At 46.7% G+C, this 20291-nt stretch overlaps 1 protein-coding gene across 1 annotated transcript in view; it reads left to right on the top strand.

The window, feature by feature from the left end:
• Window positions 1-20291, top strand: part of Lin52 (lin-52 DREAM MuvB core complex component) — a 132292-nt gene that overhangs the window by 104771 nt on the left and 7230 nt on the right. The gene's annotated exons all lie outside the window — the stretch shown is intronic.

Below are 20291 nucleotides of genomic sequence, written 5' to 3'. Positions count from 1 at the left end.
TTTTGTTATGTTTTTCATTTCTTCTTTTACTTGAGACATTATTTCTGATTTGACTTCTTTTACTGTCTCATGAAGTTGTTTCTTTACTTCAGAGTCTTCTTTACTCTCAGAGTCAGGTGTGTGACTTCTGTTTTCTTCCATGACTGTATCTCCCAGACTTGTTCTGTGTGGGCTAGAGGTTTGAGATTGCCTTTTGCTCCCTCGTCTTGGCACTCTCCTGGGTTCCTGTGGTTGTAGGGTCCCAGGCACTTCCCATGTTGGCTGCCCCTCTGTGGTGCAGGGGAATGGGACAGGCACCTAGGTTTCTCTGATCCCAGATTTACAGGGAGGTAGCAGTGGGTGGAGTGCACAAGGCTTACCTGGCTCTGTGTCCCTGTTCCTATTGGCTGCCTGCAGAAAGCAAGCCTTTTGGTGGCTGCGGCTGGCAGGTGGAGGTGAATCTGCTGGCTCTGACCTCAGGAAGGAGCCTTCTGGCAGCAGTGGCCAGCAAGTGGAGGTGGAGGTGGATCTGCTCCATCCAAGCAAATCATAAGCTCCTCGAGGTTGTGGCTGTCTCCTGCACATCCGTTTAGTTCTTCAGTGTTGTCACCTTTGACTGGGGGTTCCAAAGCTATCTAAACATGATGGAGTGTAAACATATTTTTCTCTTGCCCCTCTAAAACCCTTTGTGTGAGTTCCTTTTCCTTTTCACTCAGTTCTGGACCTAGAAAGGAGAAAGTGCTCACTAGTGCTGCTCCTTTTGCCCATTGAGTGTTGACCTGTTCTAGTGCCAAGTAGGGTAGTGCGTGCCTATCTGTCATCCCAGCACCTGGCAGACTGAGGCAGAGACATAGCAAGACACTGTCTCCCAAGAAAAGGAAAAAAAAAGAAAAAAAAAAAAATATATATATATATATATATATATATGACTTGCTCTTGACAGGAGCATGCCCTACTACAGAAAGCATTCCATTTCAAAGAAAATGAATTGCTAGTTGGAGTACTAAAAGATCCTAAGATACTATTTTTTTTCTTTTTTTAAAAGTTTATTGGTACATTTTAGATATGCATAATGATCACATTCATCACAGGGAATTTGTACCTGTACATAATATATATATATTTTCTTCTTACCATAAAAGACACTTGACATGATTTTTTTGTTGTTGTTGTTCTTTTGTTTTTTGAGACAGGGTCTTCCTATATAGTTCAGGCTGGCCTTGAACTCACTGTGGAGCCCAGGCTGGCCTCAAATTCATGGTGAGAATCCTGCCTCAGCCTCCCCAAGTTCTGGGATTATAGGAATGTACTAATAATCAAAGCATAGTTTTTATCATGTTCTTCTATTTTGTGATACTGGGGATAGAATCCAGAGCTTTGCACTAAACTGCATCCCTGATGCACCTGCCAGTTTGCCTGCCCATCCTTCCTCTCTCCCTCTCCTCTCTATCTCCATCTCTATGACTCTGTCTGCTCTGTCTCTTCTCTTTATCACTATCACTGTATCTGTCTGTCTTTATTTTCAGGCAGTTTTGCTAAGCACCCAAGTTACCCAGGCTAGGCTCCAACATGCACTCCTCCTGCCTCAGTCTCTCAGAGTGCTGGGGTTATAGGGATGTGCCACCATGCCCCATCTGTCGTTTTTTCACTTGCTGACTGCTCCTTGGTGTTGGTTCTCCAGTTTCTGTTTATTATAGCTCTTCTAGATTGATTCATGTCAGGTCCATGAAAATGGAACTGTTGAAAGCCATCGCCCCTATGGCTTGTGAAGTCTGTTTGAACCTCCATGGGAGCCTTGTAATGGAGCCAAGGAATTTCATTTCTGGAGGGCTGCTTCCAGCTTCTGTTTCCTCTGGGATTAAAGGCATCGCAGGAAGGTTAAGCAGAACAGAGGAAGAGGGAAGACTGGCCAAGGTGGATGGCCCCGGGGTCAGATAGCGCAGATTCTGACTGCCTCTCAGCTCAACCTAACTCCAGTTCCAAGCCTTTGGTTGTCTTCTGTTTTCTGCATCTTTTGAGAGCTGTAAGACTACCTGATCCCTGTACAGACATCACCTCAACACAAGCAACAAGTAGAGATCTCCCCAGGCTCGGGTTAGGAGTTCTAACTGGCCTGTAAGTGGCTTTTCCTGTCTCTTTAGACTACTTGGCTTTCTGGGATTGTCTGTGACTATCCCAGAAGAGACCACAAGGTCGCCTATCCTTTGTTCAGTACTTCTGCTGTTACACCAGGAGGCAGTTGGGAACTTCAGGTGGCACCAGATGCAACCCTGAGACTTGGGGTTGGCACGAGTGCTAGCAGAGCCTGTTAATTAGCACGGAGCACCCCGATGCTCCATTAGCCAGCCCAGGCATTCAGAACCTTCCCTCCTGGGGGCCTCTTCCCCCTAATGAGAGCTGAGAGAAGGGCCCTCACAAAACACTGCCTCAGAATAATATTCCGCTTTGTCCCCACCAGTAACCGGGGCTGACAGGATCACTCTGTCCATTTCTCTTCTAATTAGCACAATTCCAGCATGGCCTGAGCCAGCAAATGGAGAAAAGCGATCAAAAGTGATCGGACAACCGTACCGAATCACAAACACAAGGAGGTCCATTCCCTGTAATTAGGTGAGACAATTCCTCAGTCTTTTCTCGGCTGGAGTTTGCCGCTAAGACTCTTGCTGTTTGGGTCCCAGCAACACAAGTTACGTGTCTCCCTGGGACACTAATAAGCCCCAAATTGTCTTCCGCTTCACACAACTCTAACCCGAGGACAGATGGGGGGGTAGCAGTGCAGCGAGGGGACAGGGCTTGGAGTCTCTAAACAAGAGCCGCTGTGAGGCTCAGAGGCAGGCGCAGGGGCAGTTGGCTTGAGAGGAGAAGAGCTCGGCACAGCCTGGGCCCTGTCCTGAGCTGCAGTGAAGACCTTTCTCCTTGCCATTTGCCTTTCTTGGTCCCTTTTCACATTCCTCATCTCCCCCCGCCCCTGCAGTCATCCACCCTGAAAGCATCACAGGCAGCTGTGATCGTGGCACTGTTCCTGGAACAACACTGAAGTTCTGGGCAGCAGAGTCACCCCGACAAGCACAGTGCATGTGACTTCCCCACCTACCCTGACCTTCACTAAGAGCTGCCATCACCTCCGTGTCTCCAGCCCTTGCCTGCTGTCCCCAGCCTCTCTCCTGAGGTGAGCCCTGCCTTTTAAAACAGGAAAGTGGCCCATCAACTGCCAGGGCAACTGGCCATACTCCATGAAGCTCAGAGATTGGCCACTTAATGAAGAGAAATAATGGATTTATTGGGGGCGATACAGTGATAACTTGGTCATAGCCATGGACAAAGGATGTAGGGAAGGGTGGCATGGAATCCCAGTGCAGCCCCAGCTGTGAGCAGAGTTGGCTCACACATATTTTCATCTTTATCTTGTGCCATACTTTCCATCTTGACCTGTACATGATGACTTTGAAAGTGACCTGCAGTACTAGAAAACACTCAATTAGTTGCCAAGGAGTCCCAAGATTCAAGTTATCAGTGTTACTTTATTTTTCCATCTTCCCTGAGACATGGAGAGATAACAGTGAGATTTAACTTCTTAAATAACTTTTGGGTAATGTCAAAGAATTTGTTCATAGCTGCTCAGTCTCCTATGGTTTCTTTGGTTATAAAGAGAACTTAGTAGATGATCTGGCACATAATAGTTGCTTCATAAGAATCTGTTGAAAGAATGACCTATGCCTTGCTATTCAGTATTCATAGTCAGTCTTGACCAAAAGAAAGTCAGAGCTTGGATCCTGAGAGAGGCAGGGGTGAACTTGTGCAAGTCACTTCTCTCTCAGCCGCTGTTTTCCTGAAGACCAGCCCAGCGTCTTGGTAAGTACACTCTAAAGTCAGATTCCCAGGGTCTGAATCCTGCTCCTGCCATCTACTAACTAGGTAATGTTGGGTAACTTTCTAATCTCTGTCTTGCTTGGTTTGCCCATTTATGAAATAGTTACCCTAACAGCTCCTAACTCACAGTTAGTTTTAGTGATTAAATGGGTACTTGCAAAGTGCAAGAACAGTGCATAGCATATCTTCCCATTATATAACTGCTTGATGAGCTGTATAAAGTTAGTACAACTAAATCTTTAATTTTTTATATAATACTCACATTTTTAAAATGTGCAAACCACCCCCCCCAAATCAAAATTTAATAACCACCTCAGGCGTGGTAGCACACACCTGTAATCCCAGCACTCAGGCTGAGGCAAAAGCATCCCTATAAGTTCGAGGCCAGCTTGGGCTACATAATGAGTTCAAGGCCAGCCTGAACTACATAGTGAGATGCTGTCTCAAACCCTCCCACGCCCACCGAAGAACCTAGGGTAACTTTTGGCTACCTGGAGTTGTCAGTTAAGCAGAGTGCCACTTCTCTCCCTCTTCAGGAGGCTGGCAGTTTACTGCCTCCTCTCCCACCTTCTGAAGTAGCCCAGTGCCAGCATGAGTGCTCAGTAAATACCGTGCTGGCTCTGCAGACAGTGGTACTGAAGAGTGTGTTGCCAGTAACCAAGACAGAGAAAAATGCGTTTTGTGACATTAGGTTTCTGAGTCTCTTGTACTTGCCATGCTCCTCGAATTGTGCTTCTCTGGCCTTTGTGGTCTAATAGTCTAAGCATCCACACCATTCCAGTCACTGCACAAGAACACATTTCCCTGCTGCGTTCTGTCACCCACCCTATCCCTCCAGCTTTCCTTCAGATGCTTTGCTGTGGAGTTGTTCAAGTTCTAGCTCCCTTCCTGAGACTGAGCAGGGTTGTCTTAGGCCTCAACTCCCTTGCTAACCTCGTCAGGCTTTGTCCTGTCTGGCAGCCCGTGGAGAGCAGCCTGGCCTGACAGCAGCCTGAGACCTCAAGGCTGAAGGTCACATGCCGGGGCTTCCTGGACACAGCCGAGCCCCAGGAGTCAAAGGAGCCGCTGAGAAGAGTCAAGTTAGAAAAGTCAGTGACTTGAGACTGAGAAATGCGAAGTGCTGGCTGCAGCTCAGCAGAGCCTTGGGCAGTGTCATGAGGGCTGCTCAGGCCCAGAAACGGAAGTGGCCTCTGCGAAAATAGGGTGGAAGGGGCAACCCTGAGAGCTGCTTTACCTGGGCCTCCTGCTCCCCACCTACCGTCTCTGCTGCCACTGCATTCTCACAGTGACTATTCTGCAGCTGCTCAATATATATGCAGAAAAGGGAAAATATTATGGATGAAACAATTGGTCCTAAGACTAAGTGAAAACAGTAAAATATCCAGTGTGGGTGGGGGGAGTGGGGGGAGGTGGTTTGAAGCAGCCCAAGGTTTTAATAGCGTTTGCTATCCTATTGAAGGACTATAGATAATTTTCATTTTCCTCTACATTTTCCAAACTCCCTACAGAAGCCTGGATTGCTTTTGTAATGTAGGAAAAAGAAAGCCTAAGAATTGAGTATACAGGTAAGTATATGGGACTTAAAATGCCCCATCCATCAACTCAGCCTATTAATGTGCATAAGCATGCACACATGTAATTCATCAATGACCTTTGTAATAGAAAGATGACATTTGTTCTTGTGTATGAAAACATTAATCTGAATTACTGAAGCTGAGTCAAGAAGATAAAAAAATTCTAAATAAACCAATATCAGTCAATGAAACTGAAGATGTGATTAAAACCTACCAACAAAGAAAAACCCAGAATCTGACGATTCATTGCTGAATTTTACAAAAAATTTAGAGAAGACCTAATGCTGCTACTTCTCAAACCCTTTAATAAAATGAGAAGGGAAGCAGTATTCCCAGATTCCTTCCTGCAAGCAAGCAGTACCCTGACACTGAAACCAAGTATTTACTGGGCAGCTGCTGAGCATCTGGCCCTACACGAGGTTGTCCACTCCATCACATGTAATACGGAGAAAAGCTACTTGTTCCCATTGCCACCCCTTTTTACATTCTGTTCACAGACCCTTGGCCCACGAAGAGAAAAATGTTCCATCAGTGTTGCAAAATTGCTTCCTTGTCCCTCAGTCCTGATACTGAGAAAAGTATCGCTTACCAAATTTTTGCTATAGTATCATAAGGAAGAATTTTTCCAGTGCTTTAACGTGTAAAACATTACTTGCAGTGTGTTGGAATTTCCCTCACTACTATCTTGCTGCTTAGCATGCTCCCCCTTCCCAACAGGTAGAGAAAGAGGGGAAGATGAGTTAAAGGGGTAGGTAGGGATGATAGGGGAGGCTGAAATTACATTGTCATCGCAGAGAGTCTGTTGGAGGCTCTGCCCATGAGGAAAGGGAGCAAAGTGCGTTTTGTCCCAGCTGATCTGAAGGACGCGGGTGTCTAGGAGGCGGTTCTCACCTTCACTGGGAGACAAGTGTGTTTGTAAAGTCAGTTTCTCTGCAAAATAAGACCTACAGTCATGGAATTAATGCAGCAGACAGAAGAGCACCAGGGCCAGATAACATAACAAAATGGAGAAAAATGGACCTCGTCCTGAGAAATGACCAGCCCTGCACACCTGAGAATGTTCAAGCACATGCATCTGCCTAAACTCTGGAGGACTCTAAGCAGCTTGGCCCCTCGTTTTCCACAGTAGTAACAGATACCATGAGAGAGGAGTCCATGCCTGCTACACCCGCTCCCTCTGCTTCCTCCTCTGTCAGTCTGTGCATTTGTTCGACCTGTTTTCCAAACAGACTTTGCTTTTGGCCCAGCATAGGATAGCAAAGCGAAGCAGGGAAGATGGCAGCCGTCTGCAGCCCACGTCCAGTGTCACTGCTGTGCTGACTGCACCTGTTTCAGCAGATGAACTGGGGTGGCCAGATCTGATCAGCCTTCTAAAGAAGAGAGGAGCACGACAGCTGAAGCAGTTGTAACAACAGGAGGATTGCAGGGTAGGCGACACTTCCCAGCATAGCCAAAGACTGATGCAAATTGGTTTGGTTCTGACCCTGTCACACCAGGAAGGATAATGATTCCAGCCGCGCTGGGCAAGGGAGGGGCACGCGGTGCGGGCTGTGAGGATTGGTGTCTCCCTTCACGTCTTCATTAATGATCTGAAAGACAGGGGTAAACAGCATGCTAATGAAACCTGCAGATGATTGGTGTTGCAAACCTCAAAGAGGACAGAGCAATAGAACAGCCAGACCCCGAGAGCTTAGAAATATGGGCAGGAGATTGTCAGATGAGATTCATCCTAGGAAAATGAACGTCGACACGACAAGGAGCAATGATGGAGATCCTTCTGGCTGGGCCTGCAAACCTGGGAAGCAGAGACGGGCGGCAGGGTCAGGAGGCCGAAGAAGAAGCTGCGGTTTGGGTGTGCTGGGGAGACGGGCGCTGGCCTTGAGGACCCGACAAGTACCCTCGTGGATTTCTGGCCAGGACTGACCACGGGGCCAACAGTGCACAGCCAGGGCTATGCAGATTGCACTGTCCCTTGGCCTGTGTCCCTCCAGCACACACTGTAAGGCCAGGCCTCTGACGTCATGGCCATAAGATTACACATATTTGCATTTAAGCTGTTAAGGGAAGAAAAAAAAAGCTATTTTGACTAGTTTTACTAAAATGAAGAAACAAGAGATATGTTAAAAATTTTTACCCTTAACCATTGAAGATAGGATATTCATGAGGAGCAGAGGCAAAAAAAAGTTTCCCCCACTAAACATTTCTTGGAGGTGTAACTTGTTTACATCAAGTACACAAATCTTAAGTGAACAGCTCAGTGATAATTTTTCCCTGAAATCATTTTGCTTCACTTCACTAGCCTTAGCTTCCTCATCTGAATAAGAGCATGAACAGTGTCTATCTCAGAGCTGGAGTGTGTGTTTTTTTGTTGTTGTTTCAGAACTAGGGATTGAACTCAGGGCCTTTCCAACGAGCTACATTTCTAGGTCCTTTTATTTTTATTTAGAGACAAGGTCTCATTAAGTCACTAAGACACACAGACTGGATTTAAACTTGTGCCGCAGCCTCCCTCCCAAAGTGCTGGGATTACAGGCATGCACTACCACTTGTGTTTAGTGGATTACATGAGCTGGAAGAGTAAATGCTGAGGTTTTAGTTTAGAAAAAACAACTCATATGTTAACATCTTTTTTTTTGGTCTTTTTCCTTTTTATCGGTACCGAGGATCGAACTCACGACTGCCTGCTTGCAAGGCAGGCGCTTATGCCGCTGAGCTAAATCCCCAGCCCCAACATCTTTTGTCTTAAAAGAAATACCACACATGTGCAAAATAGGTTCACCACCACTGCCCTAGGACACAGCGAGCACTCAGATACAGGTGACGAGCATTACTATTTAGTATTCTTTACTTTAATTTCCTTAGCTTTCTCCTAGCTTCACAAGTAAATTATTACCTTCTCCAACATCTTCTCAGAGCGTGGATGCTGAATAAGTCCTGCTTGATGAACTGTGGTGCTAGAATTTTCTTTTAATGTGAGTAATTTTGTTCTTTCCCAACTCAGGTCTTCTTTCAAGTGAAATCACTTTCTTCAAAGTGAAACAAAAGCAAATATGTAAAATCCTCATATCACAGAGTTCTTTCAGAGACAAAACATTCTGGTACAAGTCTATGGCTAAAAACACAAGCACTGTGGGATGAAATCCTTGGCCAAACGAAACTCCAGTCTCAAGTGACAGCCCAGCTTTTGAGTCCAAACGGGGTTTGAATTAGTATGACTGACTCTCCAATTTGCTGGGAAATCAGGGGCTTCCTGGGCTTAGGGACAATCCTGTTAATGGGACAGTCATTCTACTGTGAGCCAAGTTCTGCAAGTGTAAATAGATTTTGGTGTCATCTCATTGAACTTGGTTTCCTCTTCTGTTGAAGGGAGAAATAACCCCTTCTCCTGGTTGTTGAAAGGATCGAATGAGATACTATACTATTTAATAGCACTTAGCAGTATGTTTGATGCATAATAAATGATCACCAAATTTCGACATCAGCTTAAGATTTCATGTATGTGAAGTTCAAAAGCAGACACAAAGTTTATGATGCTGGAGTTCAGAATAGTGGTTACCTTTGTTAAGGGGCTGACTGGGAAAGAGCTCAAGTGAACCTTGGCAGGCCTGGAAATGTTCTAGTTGGAAAATACTGAGTTTTTGGGAAAAAAATACTTTTAGAACCAAACAACATATTTAGGTAACCAGAAGCATTTTCTTAACCTTGTTGATTATTTAAATAAGGTAGAGAAATAAATGTATTCCCATGATGTTAAATAAACATCCAGGGGCTTGAGATGTAGTTTAGCAGCACAGTGCCTGCCTGGTCATGACTTTGATCCCTGGTACCAAAAAACCAAAAACAAACAAACAAATCCAGAGGACTTTTGGTTGTTTCCTTCCTCATACCTGCTTCACCTTACAAAACAAAGGTTCCTTTCCTGTGCTGTTCCCAACCTCTGTTCACACATCACACTTTTGCTGTCATTGGCATCATGGCCTTGATTGGAGAATCCTCTTGCTCGGCTCTGCCTCTCTTTTCTGACATGAGCTGCTCATCCCCTGACCAGTGGGGCACATAACACTCCTAGAGAACCTCTATAGCTGGCAGCCACTACCTCAAAGCCTCACAGCTGTGAAGGTGTAGTCATGGGTCTTAGACCTCGAAGAATACCTACTGTTTGTTAATTCCACTTCAGTGTGTGTCCTCTATAGAAATGAGTGCTGACATTCACCAAAAAACACTTGTAAATGGTTTAAAACTTTTGGTGGGGGGGATTAGTTGTTTTGTTTTAAAAAGGGCTGGGCACGGTGGCTCATACTACAATCCCAGTATTTGGGAGGCTGAAGCATGAGGATTGCCTTGAGATTAAGACTGGATAGCCTGGACTCCATAGTGAGTTCAAGGCTAGTCTGAACCACATAACGAGCCTGTCTCAAAAAAAAAAGTCCTTAGGAGAACAGATAAATTGTATATTCATAGAATAGAATGCCAGTTGGAAATTTAAAAAAGAACTACTATAGTGCTTCACACAATAACACGAATGAACCTCACCAACATGAAAAAGGAGAAAATAACAGCAGACACATAGCGGCCACTGTGTAACTCCACAGAGATGAAATTCTACCACAGACAGGACTAATCTGCGATGATTGAAATCAAAATAGTGGTTACCTTGGAGTACTGGCTGGAAAGTAGCACAAAGAGTCTTCTGGAGGTTTGGAAATATTCCATCTTGATGTGCGTGGTCATTACACAGATATACGTGTGTGTCAGCACTCATCAAGCTGTACATTTAGTTGTGTACTTTACTGCATGTAACCTGTGTTGCAAAACAAGGGCTTAAGGTCCTCTGAGCCTTGAAACAAACAGTGATGAAAACCGATGGCTTTTCTGTTTAAAATCACAGCTCGTGGGAGCTACTTGGGACAATGCCATGATGGGACTCAGAGGATGTCAGGCTTATTCTGGGCTCAGAGCTACAGAGCTGGAAGGACAGAGGATGCTCACTGCATTCCTTAGACAGTTGCCTGTCATGCTCCACCAGTGACCTAGGGCCCAGGAGTGTGTCCCGTGACCTTAATCTGGGGGAGGGCTGTTGTCCGGACTCCAGGGGTCCCAGACACTCCGTGCCTGAGCTCTCATGAGGAAGCACCAGTGTGGCTCCACCCCTAACAAAGAATTCAGAGTGAGACTCCAGGCTGGGCTTGCCCTGCTGGATTTCTCCAGGTCCTGGCAGGCTGTGGGTTCTCAATGCATGGCCGCCAAATGGAAACCATGACCTCCAGCAGTAAATTCTTCCCAGATGGGGCTGAGGTGTACAATTTTGCTACTGTATCATCCAGGTGCTCCTTCCCAACAAAAAAACTCGCATTCCAGGTAAGATCCTGGCATCTCTGATGCAATTCCATCCAGTGTAGTTCTGATTATGCTGGGAAGGAGCTTCAGTTCTTTCTAGAAACAAGTTTTCCAGGATTGTCCCAAGGTTCCAGCACCACGCTCTTCTAACAGAAAGCCTGTGTCCACATTGCAGGTGCCAACAGCCACTTCCAGGTTGGGTGTTCCCTGAGAGGTCAGGGACAGCCAGGAGATTTCTTTGCTATCTAAGTTGGTAGCCATTAGCAGCATGTACCTCTTAATTCTAAATTAAAACTAAATGAAATGAAAAACTCAGAAAATAGAGGTACACACATGTTGTGATACAGTTGAGGGAGACCCTTGCAAGAGCTTGCACTAGGCTGCTTAGACCATCCAAAACTGTGAGCTAGGGGGCTGGGGATTTAGCTCAGTGGTATAAGTGCCTGCCTTGCAAGCAGGCAGTCGTGAGTTCGATCCCTGGTACCGATAAAAAAGGAAAAAGACAAAAAATAAATAAATAAACAAAACTGTGAGCTAAATAAACCTTTTTTCCTTAAAAAAAAAAAAAAAATCAAACAGGCATGGTAGTGCATGCCTATAATCCCAGCACTTGGGAGGCTGAGGCAAGAGGATTGCTGCAAGTTTGAGGCCAACCTGGGTGGACTACAAAGTGCACTTAAGGCCAGACAAGTTTTGAAACCTTGTCTCAAAAAGACCAAAAAAAAAAAAAAAAAATTTTCTTATTTCAAGTACTCCACAGCCACCTATAGCTGCTGGTTACCATGTTGAACAGAGCAGAACTGTATACATTTCTATCAGCATAGGACAACAATAGGCTAGAGATGATTCTCAGGCCATCTTGCAGCCATTAGGAAAGGGAAAGAAGGAATGTAGTGGGTAGAACTAGGCCCCGCCCCAGTTAACTAGAACTGTTCGGCCTGTAAGTTCGGATTTCAAGTTTAAGTTCATTTGGAGATGGGGGGGGAGATGGTTCTATTGCTTTTTAAATTTCTAAATATTTTTTTGAAAAGGTAGTAAGAACTGACAATATTTAAAATGACAGATTTCACGGGCACGCCAGGGGAAGAACAAGTCAGCGTCTCCCAAGAATCAGCCATGCTAGAACTTGGACCAACCAAGAAAACAATGAGCTAGCCCTTCTGATAAGTAGTGCAAGTCGTGGGCGCGCCAGGGAGAGAATAAGTGTTTCCCGTGAGCCCACGGGTGCATGGGCTGAGAATCAAACGTCCGTGGCTTTCCTCTCCCCTAGCAACTGGATGGTTTCAAGGTCAGCCGGACATGATAGCAACTAAGGTACATAAACAATGAGATGCTTGTATTGTTGGGTTGATTATGCTGACCTGGGGCCAGAGGTCTGAGCATCTCTTGGGAGGATGACAGTGTGCAATATAGCAAATATGGGGCATCTCCTTCTGTCTTGTCTTTGAAGGCCAATATTGTCTTCACTGTTTTGTTTTGTTCTAATTAATTGTTTTGCTCTATTCAATATTCTGTGTTTTTTTCTTTTTTTGTTTTTTGTTTTGTTTTGAGACAGGGTCTCAATATGCAGTTCAGGCTGGCCTTGAGCTCACTTTGTAGCCCAGGCTGGTCTGGAACTTGCAACGATCCTTCTACCTCAGCCTCCCGAGTGCTGGGATTACAGGCATGAGCCACCATGCCTGGCAATATTCTGTTTTGATTGGTTTCATAATGTTCTGTTTTTGGTTTGATTTTGCTATACTTGAGTGAATGGACAACTATTGTGAAGATAACAGGATATACTATGGTTCTATTATTGTTATCCTGGAATCTTGCTCGGAAGTTCTGTACCAATTTCACTGCTTTGTTTCAACTGGCTTTGTTCTGTATTGTTTTGCTATATTTTACTATCTTTAAAATAAAATAAAATAAAATGAACATATTTGAAAAATACATCTCTTTCCCATCCCCTGGCCCCGAGGCCACCATGACCAGCCTGTGAGAGCTGCACAGTGTTCTACATTTGGCTTTTTCTCTCATTTAATGTATCTTGGATCTTGTTCATATTGGTACATGTAGATTCAACAGGTACATCGTATTCCACATTTATTTAGCCAGTTCCTGTTACAGACTTTTAGGTCATTTCCAGTTTTTGCTCTTACAAGCCATATGGTGATAGATGTCCTTGTATTTAAGTGCATATATATATATATATATGTGCACACTAGTGAGAAAATTGGTGGTCAAAAGCCATGTGAATTTTTTTTTTTTTTTTTTTTTGGTATATAGTGCTGAATTACTGCCCTAGAGAGGCTGTAATAAAGGGATGTTTTCCCCTCACACCCTCAACTGGTACAGCTGTGGTCAAGCTCAAGGGTATCCCACAGGGTAACAGGGACTCCCCTTGGGAGGGGCTTTCCATTGGCTCTCATAACGCCAAGGTCCTTTCAACCCACTTAACCTCTTTCTGTCCTTCCTGCCTTCAAGGATAATTCACATTTTATCGCGTATTCACCAGACCCCAAAATACTGATCTGAATCTTTTACTTCAGCCTCTCATGAACTCTCTACAATGACCCTCCTGAGGCTACCATTATTAGGTACTATTATTGTTCCCATTTTACAGACAAGACACCTGAGGTTTAGAAATCAACTCATTCATGGTCAACCAGTTTTCACCTCAGAGCTGGAATTCAATTCCAGGTTGGTCTTACTCCAAGATCTATGCCAATCCTGACAGGCTTCCCCACGCACTGGCTTTCCTTGCTTTCCTCCCTGCAAAGACAGGCTCCCCTCTGTGCGGCATCCTCCCCTTTGGGAGCCCTGCTCACTCATATAGACACCTCCAACCCAGCCACTTCCTCCTTTGCTGCTTGGTTTCCTCTCCTCTTGGCCTTGGGCAACATCACCAGAAGCTCGATCTGCCCAGCCCACCCCAGGTGATCGCCTTGGTCTTTGGGGCTGGCAGAGCCGGGAAGGGAGAAGCAACGGCTCCCATCACCTGACCCTGCTCAGCCAATTCACGAAGACAAGATGTCAAGTTAATGAGCCTGTGGGCCTCTAATTAGCTGTCAATTACCTCAAATTAATCAACCCCTCGCCTAATTAAGCATTATCGGCAGGTGGGCACAAAGCAGACCATTGTGCAGGAGCCATGAGAAAAGCTGGGCTGGCAAACTTGGTTAGGATCAGTGCTGTGCACCGCGCCTGCCTCCCCATGGTGTAGCTACCGGCCTAGGCCCAGCTGAGAGGCTCCTGGGCTCTGCCCACCACTGCCCCATACCCTGGGGTCCCAGGACTCCTGGGAAGCCGAGTGCACAGCTCAGAGGCAGGCCAGACAGCTTTGGGATGCTAGGAACTAAGACCACAGAGAACGGCAAGCTTCAAGTTGGGGTAACCGGGCCCTGACACTTACTCAGAGCTAGCGTGGGAGCTGCGCTTGGAGAGGGCAGCAAGGAGGCCAGCTTATGGCTGGGAGTTCAAGCTCGTGCTGACAGGTGGAGCAGGTCTTCCATCCGGGCCCAGTTACTTGGGAGCTCTGTGACCCCGAGAAGTGACTTACCTCCTTTGAGTCACAGCTCTCATATTGAAAAAAGAAAGAAAATGAGAATAAGTTGGAAGACCTTCTCGGGTCCTTGTGAGGGTTATGCATGGGGGGTACCTGCCACCTGAAGGTGTCTGGTGTATTCAGTAGAGGTGACTGGAGGAGGGGGTGAGGCCCAGGGGTGCTTCTTCTAAGAACTACTCAAGCTGTAGTGCTTCCCCAAATTCCAAATCCCCAGGCTTCCCAACTTTGAGTGCATCCTTGAAGTGGGCTGGGCTGCCTATGGGCCAGGTGCTGGGTGCTGAGTGTCCTGCTGCCATCTCCTCCTCAGCATCTCCAAGTACCCAGGGCTCAGTGTCCTGTCCACTCACGAAGAACCCAGGCTGCCACATGGAGCTCACCAGAGGAGGAGACCATAGGAGTCTAACTGAAAAGCTGGGAGAAGAGGGCAAACGGAGCCTCTTTCCCCTTGGGTGCTGACTTCATGCCCCTGACTACGGTCTCTAGGGTTGAACCCTCATCCCACAGAGTGGGGGAGGTGCTGGAGGGCCAACAGGGCAGCCTGACCAGTGATGGTCCCATGCCACCACACCCATGCCAATTCTGTCCCTTCACTCTACCCCAGACACCCTTGTAGTCTGCACCCCGTATTTCAACACTGGCACAGTACATCCTCTCCCTACCCTTTGGGGCAGTGTAGGCCCTTGGCCTCACCCCTGGGAAAGCTTGAGCATCTCTCCCTCCTCCCAGTAGAAATCACTGTCCTTTACCGAGCATTCATGGTGCCTACTCATTAAAGCTCACAGTGTACTGAACAGTGGAGACATCATTAAGGCACACTCAGAACATAAGAAAGTTAGCACTTATTAAGTGCCTAGTGTGTGTAGGAGGATCGCTAGGAGTTTGAAGCCAGCCTGAACTATACAGCAGGACTCTGTCTCAAGAAATCCAAAATTAAAATGAAATAAAACCCTTAAAAGTTAAATTCATTTGTAAATTTTAAAACTGTACAGATGTCAAATGCCTAGTGGCTTGGGTCATTATTTGGGCTGCTGGGTCAGATATGGAAAGTGTAAGATTCTATGAGAGTATCTGTGAGGTTTCTTGTTTTTTAAAAACTATATATATATATATATATATATATATATATATATCTTGCATCAGGACCTTAGCTTGCCAGGCAGACACTGTGCCACTGGGCTCTATCCCCAGCAACATTTATACTTACATTTTACATTTCTTGTTGAAAATGTGGGACCACTGACCTAGCCCCGCCTCTTTGGTTGATCTGGAGGAAACGGAGACTAGTTTAAAAGGGAATAACTTATCTTAACCCCAACTCCCACCGGGATCTTCTAGGTGCCTGTCAGGCACGCAGCGACCGGTGCTGGGCGCTGGTCGAGCCTGCAGCAGATGAGATGTCCCAGGCATGCTCCCCTCCTGCAAGGGATTTTCGCCTTAACGTTTAGCCTCCATACAAGCTAAACGAGAAAGTTTTTTTTTTTTTGGTATCGGGAATTGAACTCACGACCTCGCGTTTGCCAAGGAAAGATGTTCTTATGATGCGTACGATGAGTGTCAGGCATTGGTTAAGAAAACATTGCAACCCTCTCTGCTGGCACCTTGGGAACGCAGACCTTCAGCCCTGCCCAAAGGTCTGCGCAACCGGAGGGGCCGCGCCTGCTCGATCCGCGCTGTCGCCACTAGAGGGAGCCGCGAGCGGCCCGGAGATCTTGACTGTGGCGCCTGTAGGCACTGCCTGCTGCCCGTCTCCTAGGGGCTGCCAGGCTTCACCAAGACGGAATCCAGCCACCGTTAGCCTACTGCTCTCTGCAGCCCTGAGAATCCACCCTGCTCATTCCTCCCAGGTGAAAACCTGCTGTGTCACTTCCCTCATTTTGCAAGTTCAGAGAGATTGACTTACCCGTAGTCACACAGCTCAAGCATGGCAGAGCCAGGAACCCAGAGAGCCTCAGAGGGCCTCAAGCATCCTCACTGTAGCCTTCTATGCAGAGGGAAACTGAGGCATAAGGCAAATGCTAGGACACCTTGTGTGTGGGTGGCCTGCTCTGTCAGGGCCAGCAGAAGGCTAAGTCTAGGAGACCAGTCCCGTGACAGATGACCACAGTAGGAAAGCCTGAGGCAGGCAGAGGGTGCCAGCCTGGCCCATGCAAGAGGGGGCTGTCGATGGCTCTCTCCCAGGGATGGGTGACAGCTGCAGCCCTGGGGGAAGACAGAGGCCCCACAGGATAATAACTTTCACTCAGCGCCCCAGGGCTAATCCCATTACTCTGGAGGACCCTCTGGGACCACCTCCCTGGCCTCCTTAATCCCCTCTTCAGTCTGGGAATGGGCCAAAGTCCTCCCACCAGCCCCTGCCAGCCCCTGCCAGTCACATGCAGACCTCACCCTTCGGTCTCTGAAGACCACCTGGGTCCAATTCCTGCGGCCCAAAGGGTTTTTTTTACCTGCCTCCCCCGCCAGCTCGGACCCTGTCTGCCGGTCCCAGAGTCTCCTTCCCAAAGGTTTGATGAGGCTCCTAGGGCTTCTGTTTTAGTTGGTTTCAAGAGAGAGCTCAAGTCTGCAGTGCATTCCTCTGTAAGGCAGTGCCAAAAGTTGTGCCCACTCCATACAGTTGTTCTGATGCTCTGAGGAGGTCCTGGGCATCCCCTTAGTCTGGTGCCTCCTGCAGAGGCACAAGTGGATTGACAGGCATCCTTGGGTATGCAAAGGCAGTGCCAGGCGAGAGGGCCAGCAGGGAGAGGCAGGTTAGGACACGGTGCGCACTGTCCTCGTTAGAGTGCTGGAGCCACTGTGAGCTTGTATTGGACTCCTTAGCTCACACCCTCTGTGTGTGAGCTCACAGCCACTGTGAGCTTGTATTGGACTTAGGCTCACACCCTCTACCAGGTAGGTCCTGGCCCTCCCATTTTGCAGATGTGGGAAGAAGCAGCAATGTTAAGAGACATTATAAGGTGGTGCAGCATGAATTGAACACAGCCATGGCTCCAGAGTTCTCTGGAGCTGGGCATTCCACTGCCTCTCGGGGTCTTCTAAAAAGGAGAGCTGATCTCCCCAAAGCAGCCCCTCTAAAAAATAGTGCACCCCAACCACTGTGGAGGTCAGTCTGGAGATTCCTCAAAAAGCTGGGATTGGAAGTCCCATTCGACCCAGCTATTCCAATTCCTAGGCATACTCCCAGAAGAGCTGAAAACATCATACCACAGTGATCTATGTGCACCCATACTTAAAGCAGCAAAATTTGTAATAGCCAGACTTGAAAACAACCTAAGTGTCCATCAACTGAGGAATGGATAAAAAAGTTGTGGTATTTTTATACCATGGAGTACTACTCAGCTATAAAGAATGATCACAGTGAGATATTTATAGACCATACTCATAAGCGAAATAAATCTAACTCACAAGTATAAATACTGTATAGTCTCCCTAGTGTAAGAAATGGTAAGAATACATAAAAGTATATGGTAATCATGAATCTCCATTATATTGTTTTGAAGCCTTATAATATTTTCATTCATTAGTTGGAATGGTTTTATTTGATTTTATTGTCTGTGATGGTATGAACAGCTATTTTGAAGAAAACAAGACATTATAATAGCTAGTGCTGATTTAATATCATCTTGTTTTGAAGTCCTACCATGCTTTTGTTCTTCTGTCTCCATCAGTTTTTCTTTTTTGTTTTTTTTTTCCTTTTTATCAGTACCAGGGATTGAACTCACGACTGCCTGCTTGCAAGGCAGGCGCTTATGCCGCTGAGCTAAATCCCCAGCCCCATCCATCAGTTTTATCATGTCGTATCTTACTGGATTTTATTATGTGTGATAGTATAAACAAAAATTTTTATGGACAAGGAGATAATATAGTAACCATTGTTTGTTTTCTGTTAGTTGGTTCTGAATACCCTGTAATACTTTCATTCTCTTGAATGGTTTTATACTATTTTGTTATGTTTTATACTATAGTATATGAAGATATACTCAAATATTTCAAGGAAAGAGACACTATGGTAGCTACTGTTATGTTGGGTTGTCTTGTGCTGATACACTATGTTGCTTAAATTGTTCTGATCTGTTTTGTTATGCCCTCTTTTATCCTAATCTTTTTAAAATACAAAAAAAGAATTAAAAAAAAGGAAAACAAAGTAGTGTACCCCCATTTGCCAGAGGTGTTCACAGTGATGCTGAGGGGGCACCCATCAGGAACCCTAAAGGTCCTGTGTGAGGCTCCAAAGCCCCGGCGTACCCAGCTAGGACACAGCCACCGTCCCCTCCTCAGTCTGGTGCAGGAGGGGCCCCTTTGGCCCTGGGCTTCCCTCCCCCCAACCTTCTGCTGCTCCTCATTTACATAAATTATCTCTCCCCAATTATCCATCCAGCTGTCCCAATGGTGATCTGTGAATGAATTAAAAACGGAATATAATTTAATAATGGCTGATTAGAAGGAGATTAGTTGTTATATAAAAAGGAAAAGCCAAGAGCCAGCTAGTTGCCCTTAATCTGAGCCAATACCATCGTTATTCAGGAAAAGCTACCCTGGCCACCATCAGGCAAGGCAGACGAGGGGAACAGGGGAGGGAGAGAGCCCAGGTGGGGCCAGACCACCCTGGAGAAGAGAGGAGAGGAGAGGAGAGAAGAGGAGAGGAGAGGAGAGGAGAGGAGAGGAGAGGAGAGGAGAGGAGAGGAGAGGAGAGGAGGGCACTGGTTCCATCTCAACAGGCCTCCTGTGACTTCTAAGTGAGTCTGAACAATTTCCTGCTCCAAACTCGAGGTGCCCTCAGTTCAAACCACTGGGCTTTCCCAAGGTAGCCCAGCCCCACATATACTCCCCTGCTAGTCATAGGACCCAGGGGCTCAGGAACCGGGTGCTCCCAGAACACACAGGAGTTAGAGACACAGACCTCCGTCCAAGGTGGTCTGCCCGCTGGGTTTGGTGGTCAGAGAAATGCTTGGGGTTGGCTGGCCCAGAGGCACCGTGGATGAGGAACCACCTCTCCCTGCCCCATCTCCCCGGCTTCAGGGTCTTCCCAGTGCTCCCACAATACTGGGCTTTCTTCAGTGTTCTTAGGCCTCATAGCTGCCGTGAGGCTTTCAGGGCCCCAGGTTGGGAGCTCCATGAGGCTGAGGCACGGTCTTTTCATCTCCGCCTCACCTGCGCTGCAGAACATTATTGAACAAATAAAGATGCTGCCTCCCAGTGCCTTCTGTGATTGCTATTATAGGGGCTGAATGCTCCTCTCCAAAAACATAGTGACTACATCCTTAAGAATCAGGCCAGTCACTGCTGTGCAGAGACTGTCTGTCTGTTGATCTTTCTATCAATCAAATAGTCTCTAAGATGGATGGATGAGTGGATGAATGGTATCTGGATGTGGTCAGGGCAAACCTGTAATCTCAGCACTCTGAGAGGCCGAGGCAGGAAGATTACCAAATTCAAACCAGCCTGAGCAATTTAGCAAGCCCTTAACTCAAAAACAAACAAAAGTAGAGGGCCAAGAGTGTACCTTAGTAGAAAGAGCTCTGGATTCAATCCCCAGTAATAAAGAAAGAAGAATGAGAAGAGCAAGAGATTACGAGGACAGGCTGGAGTCACACTGCCTGGATATGAGCTTACTACGCTGTCACCTGGACCACATTGCTTGTCACTCTCTGCCTCAGTTTGCCTGTCTGAGAAATGGATGCATGCTCTAGGGTTGCTACTTCGTAGGACCCTGTGAAGGTTAGATGGGAGGACAGAGGAAGTACACACAGAACTGTGCCCAGCTCAGGGAATGCTTTGCCGCCTCCTGGTCCACCTCCTGGCTGTGGGCATCCTGAGGACAGCACCTGGCTCTATCCTTCCCTGTGGGTGGTGGCAGATGGACACACAGGTCTGCCCCAGCCCATCCTCCACTGCCAGGGCTGCAGCTTTCATTCCAAAGAGCCCCAAGGCACAGGACAATGAGAGAGAGTTCAGCCCCCAGAGCCTTGGATCTGGGCAGTGAGTCCTGT

This window comes from Cavia porcellus, unplaced genomic scaffold (genome assembly GCF_034190915.1).
Source record: "Cavia porcellus strain 051 isolate PalLab524CR breed Dunkin Hartley unplaced genomic scaffold, mCavPor4.1 scaffold_31, whole genome shotgun sequence".
Classification (NCBI taxonomy): Eukaryota; Metazoa; Chordata; class Mammalia; order Rodentia; family Caviidae; genus Cavia; species Cavia porcellus.
This window is presented reverse-complemented; position numbering and strand designations above follow the sequence as displayed.